Source organism: Monodelphis domestica, chromosome 1 (genome assembly GCF_027887165.1).
Source record: "Monodelphis domestica isolate mMonDom1 chromosome 1, mMonDom1.pri, whole genome shotgun sequence".
Lineage (NCBI taxonomy): Eukaryota > Metazoa > Chordata > Mammalia > Didelphimorphia > Didelphidae > Monodelphis > Monodelphis domestica.
The window spans coordinates 332,364,539-332,370,976 of NC_077227.1; the positions used below are offsets into that span (position 1 = coordinate 332,364,539).

The following is a 6,438-nucleotide window of genomic DNA, read 5'->3' on the forward strand; positions in this document are numbered from 1 at the left end:
GATTGAAGGACATAGTGCTTATGAAAGTGCTTCGAACCCTTGTGCTGAGTCCTGAATTTGGGGCTCAGTCTCCTTCACCCTACCCTTTGGAAGCTCTGACTCTGGTATAGTTTAAGACCAGAATAAGGCCTTTTGTGAGATTCCTCTCCTGCCTTCTGCCTCAGCATCCTGATGGTTCATTAAAGCTTTCTAGAAACTCCTCTCCAATCCCAGATTATATTATATATATGTATATGTATATGTATATATATATATTGACCTGATTACACAGTTAATTTGAACAAGATGGTTACACTGGGTGGTATAAGCAGAAAATGCATTGACTCTGGTTCAAGTTCAGCATCCGATGCTTACTATCTGTGTGAGCCTGGCCAAGCTGCTTAACCTCCCTGGACTTGTTTCCTCATCTATAAAATTAAGAGATTGTTTTAGATGACCCTTGAAGTATCTTCTAGTTCTAAATTAAAAATGGGAAAGAAGAGATTGAGGAGGACAGCCAAAGTGCAGGCTGCAAAGTTTCTAGGAAAGTGAACAATTACGACCAAAATAGTGACCAAATAACCAGGTAATGGCCAATTAGGAAAAATTGACAGCTGATCAGTTTTATAAGAAGCCTGAATATTAGCTCAAATTTGGGTTGTATTTTATTTTATTTATTTATTTTTTAAGTTTTTTAAATCTTATTTAATTGATTAATTGCATCTTATAATTAATAAAACTCTACCCTCATACAAGCCCTTTGGGGGTAGTTTGAGCATTATTTTCCCTATTACAGAGCTAGGACTTAAACCCAGGTCTTCAAACGCCCAGTCTAGGGCTCATCTCATTACTATGCTACCTCTGGGTTCACATTCTGCCACTGACTTGGAAAAATTGTGTGTCCCTGGGCAAGTCACTTAACACCTTCTAAGCCTGGATAACACCTCTAGTACCTGTTTCATAAGGTTGTTTTATATACATTAGTATGTATACTTTAATGCTTTTTGGAAACATCATCTATAATGATTACCAGAGTAATTCTTTTCTCTCAAGGAGAAAACTCCCTAATTATATCTAACAAGATAGAAATTTCCCAGGCATCTCCCCCCCCCCCCCCCCCCAAATCGTGCTCATGGAAATAGTCTCCTTAGCTGGAGGGAAATTCCTCTTCATATGCCCTTTGTTAGCTACAGTGACAATCACTTATTTCCCCAGTAATGGTGTGGTAATAAGAGCAGGGGTCTGATACTGGGTAAAAGTAGCCAAAAGACCTTGGGCAAATCATTTTCTCGAGTTCCAAGAGAAGAATACCGACCACTCTGGGATCCTGGGCATCTGACTGGTGCACCTTCACTATTTCTAGCCTGACTCAACCCCCTCATACTGCCATTTGCTAATTATTTAGGCACATCCATTGCCCCCCCCTCCACCCCTACCCATTTCTTCTTCTAGGAGCAATAATTAAATTGAAATCATTAAGCCTCAAAGAGATTAAGTGATTTGCCAATGGCAACACAGGGAATAAGAACAAGAATTGGAATTTTAACCCAGATTCCAGAATCATAAAGAGTCTAAAGGGATCTCAGTAGCCAATCTAGTCCAATCTACATCCCAAAGGTGCCCACTATAACATACCTGACAAGTAGTTGCCTGGCCTCTACTTAAAGATTTTCAATGAAGAGGAAACCAATGGTTTATCTTTTGAAGTAGACTATTTCCACTTTTGGACAGATCTAATTCTTAGGGTGTATTTTTCTGATATAGAACTTAAATTTGTCTCCTTGCAAAGTCAATCTTTTTTTTCTTCTCTTGGTTCTGCCCTCTCTTTGGCTTCTTCTAAACCCTCCTGTAACTTCAGATCCAGCACTCTCTTCACTATAATACATTGCCTCTTTGGTCACAAAATAATAGGGCTAGAAGAGACTTCTAGGATTTGTTTGCAGAGAGAGATGCCGAATCTGTTATGTAACTTTTGTTCAGGTTCAGGAGGTAAAGGCTGTCTCATACACAAGGATTTTAGGATGATCAGACAGCCTAATCTTCAACTGTTAGGTAAACAACAATCAATTAGGCAAAAAGAATGCCCTCTAAAAAAAATGAAGATTTTTAAATGCCATTTTGTAAGATAAATACAGGTTGTGAACAGTTAGGCACACCAAACATGTTGAATTTAGGATTTTTTTTTTTGCTTGAATTCATATGCATTTGATTTGTACTGTTTAAATTTAGAGTTTTAAGTGAGCTAAAGGATTACTTTGTCCCTGTTATTTCACAGACGAGGAAAATGTCATGCAGGGAAAGGAAATGATATGCCTATCGTAAGTGCTTAATGAATGCTTATTGATTGGATATATATGTATATATATATATATATATATATATATATAACTTGTGATGGCACTGGAAGGCACTGGTTTAGTCACGACTTCTTTCAATCTTTATTTTGTAAAAAGGGGAAAATAATTGCTGCAGCATCTAACTTAAGTTAGGCAGTATATAGAGATCTTTTATTATCAACATTATGTAGAAAGTGAAAAAGTTAATCATAGGAGGAAAGATATTTAGAACTAGAAGAGACTTACTTTAGATATAATTTATTCTAGTTCTATTTATTTATTGGTTTTCTTAAAAATGGTTACCTTCTGTTTTGGAATAGATTGATTCAAGGCAGGAAAGCTATAAGGGCTAGGCTATCAATGTTAGTGACTTGCCCAGCGTCACACAGCTAGGAAGTATCTGAGGCTAACTTTGAACACAGGACCTCCCACCTCACTCCTGGCCTGGTGCTCTATCCACTAAGCTTCTCCTAATTCCCTTTATTTTTAAAGGTGAGAAAACAGTGCTAGAGATGTGAAATGACTTGCCCAAAGTCACAGTGAATTAGGGTCAAGGCATGGATGAGAACCTAGGTATTTAGATCTATTTTGGAATAGTTCTTCCTGGAAACAAATAATGACAAATTTTAAGGCAACCCCCCCCCCCCAATTAAATAAACCTCTACACAAATGTGCATATAAACATTTAATGACAGAGCCAAAAAAAGATATTGGGGGTCAAATGCCTCAGGTACCTGAAGTCTGGAAAAGGTCTCACAGTGAATTAGCGGCTAGAAAAGGAGAAGCCAAAATCTCTGGAATCCCATTGAAGCACTTTCCCCACTACATCACATGTATTGGACCTGATTATCCACTATTTCTGAAAACAAATCCTCTAAGGATGGCCCATTTCTCCTGGTGGAGTCTGAACTTAATTTTCCTCCTTTACAAAATAACGGGGTTAGATGAGAGGACAGAGATTTCTAAGGTTCCTTTTGGCTCTGATGTTCTAAGTTCTATGATTCTAAAGTCTCCTCCAGCTTTAATATTCTTGGGTTCTATAATTCTAAGGTCTGTATGTTGTGTTTTTTGATTCTTAGGTTCCTTCTCATATGCTATTAACTGTCTTGGCTTGGGATATGCCTTAGTATCTAGGCTTCTTCAGGGAGTTCCACAAAAACAGTGGACTTCAGGGTAGCTAAGTAGCTCTAGATAGTAATAGAGCCTGGGTTAAAATGTGGTCTCAGACACTTCCTAGCTGTATGACCCTGGGCAAGTCACTTAACCCCCAATTTCCTAGCCCTTACTGTACTTCTGCCTTGGAACCAATATACTGTATGATTCTAAGATGGAAAGTAAGGGTTTTCAGGAAAAAAAAAAAAGAGTAGGGCCAAGAGAAGAGATTAGGAGCAAAGTGGCACAGTTGATAGAGTGCCAGGTCTGGAGTTGGCAGGACCTGGGTTTAAATCTGGCTTCAGACACTTCCTAGCTGTGGGACCCTGGGCAAGAAACTTAAGCCCCAATTCCCTAGCCCTTATTGTTTTTATGCCATGGAACCAATACACAATATTAATTCTAAGACAGAAAGTGTTGTTGTTTTTAAAGAAGAGTAGGCCAAGAGAAGAGATAGATGGTATAAATATAGTACCTAAGTGGCATAGCTGATAGAGTGCTAGACTTGGAATTAAGGAGACCTGGGTTCAAATCAAATCTCAGATACTTCCTAGCTGTGTGACCCTGGGCAAGTCACTTAACCCTAATTTCCTAGCCCTTACTGCTCTTCCTTGGAACCAATACACTGTATGATTCTACGATGGAAAGTAAGGTTTTTAAAAAAGAGTAGGACTAAGAGAAGAGAGAGATGGTATAAATACGGGAACTAAGTGACACAGTTGATAGAGTGCCCCATCTGGAGTTGGCAGGTCCTGGGTTTAAATCTTACCTCAGACACTTCCTCGCTTTGGGACTCTCGGCAAGAGCCTTGCCTTTGCCCTTCTGTCTTAGAGTAGTTACTAGATCATAGAATAAAGGTCCCCCCCAACCCCCCACCCCCAAGAGTGAACTTCTCTTTGGACAGTAGGAAGCTTTGGCACATGAACACACCCTTTCCCAGGCTTGCAGACAGCTCAGGACAGGAGAGCCTGGCACCCTAAACTAACCTGAATCCGACTGGCAGCAATCCTTTCCTCCTTATTTAGGACTGAAAAAAGAGGCACCTACCTGCTTAGGAGAAATGCACTGGCTCCTCGCGGCACACACGCAGCCCCTCTCGGGTGCCGTCTGGAACTTGCCAGGCTCCTCGCTCCTCTGAAGCACGCTGGAAACTGAAGCAACAAGCCATCTTTCAGTTGATAGTGACGATGATGACGTAATTTGATTCCTGGCTATTTCCCTTCCTTTGCCCCGCCCCCGGGGGACTCCCGTTCAAGAGCTCATTTAGAAGAGGAGATTTTTCCCTGCAAAACGTACCTGATACAGGAAGAGAGTCAGAAGTGAAATGTTACAGGCAAATGACCAGAAATATGGAAGGGGCGCATATAATTTAATGTACCTTGAAGTTGTTTTCTTAATTAGCCAGATGAAATATTTTTTTTTACCGAGGAAAATTCAATCATGAATAGGTGAAGTCCCAGGCAGAACACCACATGCCCACTTGCTACAGAAACTTGTGGTAACTACTTTCCCTTTTTGGCCCTCGATTTCCTGTAGAATAAGAGGGTTGGAATAAATCAGATCCCTCCCTGCACTAGGAGTCAACGAGTCTAAGTGTATAGAAGATGTGGATTGTGAGAATGTTCTATAACTCACGTTTTAATAATATTTTAGGAATAAATAGCACATTTACTTGTGTTAGGGCATATAGAGTGTTGAAGTTAAAAGAGACATTAGAGATTATGTAGTCTAACTATTTTACTTTAAAGATGAAGCTAAACTCAAAATATATTAAACACACACAATGTGTTTGAACCCACATCTTAGGATCATAGATTTAGAAATGGAAGAGTCCTTAGATGTAATTTATTTCCACCTCTTTGATTATAGATGGGGAATCTGAGGGTTAAAAAAAATGTCCTGGTCAAAGTTCCCTTAAACTGTAAAAATTAAGAGGATTTGAACCCAAGTCCTCTGACTACAAATTCAAAATCCTTTCTATTCTATTCCACCATCTCTCCCTTTTATAAAAGCCCCCTCAAAGCAAGAATGCCTCTATTTAGCTTTGGAAGATTTTGGGAGAATGTTTTCAACCAGTCCTGGGAGATATCAGGCAGAGTTGGTCCTCACAACAGAGGCAATCACTAAGAAGGGAAAAAGGACTTCACAGTTTTACTGACTATAAGTCCGAGACATTTCCTATTATATTATACTACTTTAATGACTTCATTTCATTTGATCTTCTTAGCCTCATAAAGGAGAAAACACTTTCAGACAAGTGGTAGAGTAAAAAGTGAAACAAATTTTGTATTAGAGAATGTGAGATTGAACACCATTTCTGTCATTTTAATCAATCAAATAATTGACAAGGATTTTTGAAGGGCTTGCATAACCTTGGAATGCTCACTTTGCCACTCAAGAGTTCTCAAAAATTAGATTAGATCAGTGGAGACCCTTGCCAGTGCATCTGAACCAGATTAAAATGTAATTGGGGAAAAAGGTAATTAGGAAATATTTAATAAAATGAATTAAAAAACAATAGCATAGATAATCTTGCTATGTGGTTTTCTAAGCCATTAGTCAACCCATAAAGATTCTTGTATATGATTTAGAGGCCCCTGATTCTATTACAGTTGAATATCATGGGACAAGACATTTTAAAGACCCCTGAAATCTAGAATCCTATGCCTTGGGTTTAAACACTAGGTCACATTTGCAAATAGGATTTTTCTGTTTTTCTCTTGGCTGCTATTTTCACACATAGCTCTTGACAGTAAACTGGTACAGCTAAGCTGAGAATCTTGGAGGAAAAGCTGGTATTCGATGAAGGGTGTGGTTCCAGACTCCTAGATCTGAAATAATCTCATAGGAATTTACAGAAAAAGAATGGTTCTGTGCATGTTACACAGTTTTAACCTTTGGACATATGCATAGCCAACCAGCAGAGAATGGTGGTCTGGAGATACCTCTTGTGCATGTGTGTTTAGACATG

At 39.0% G+C, this 6,438-nt stretch overlaps 1 protein-coding gene across 1 annotated transcript in view; it reads right to left on the reverse strand.

Moving 5' to 3' along the window:
* BDKRB2 (bradykinin receptor B2) overlaps positions 1 to 4,642 on the reverse strand; it is a 42,435-nt gene extending 37,793 nt beyond the window's left edge. The window contains exon 1 of the mRNA XM_001375350.4: positions 4,515 to 4,642. The gene's annotated coding sequence lies outside the window, so the exon portion shown is untranslated. The remainder of the gene's footprint in view (positions 1 to 4,514) is intronic.
* Positions 4,643 to 6,438: the final 1,796 nt, after the last annotated feature.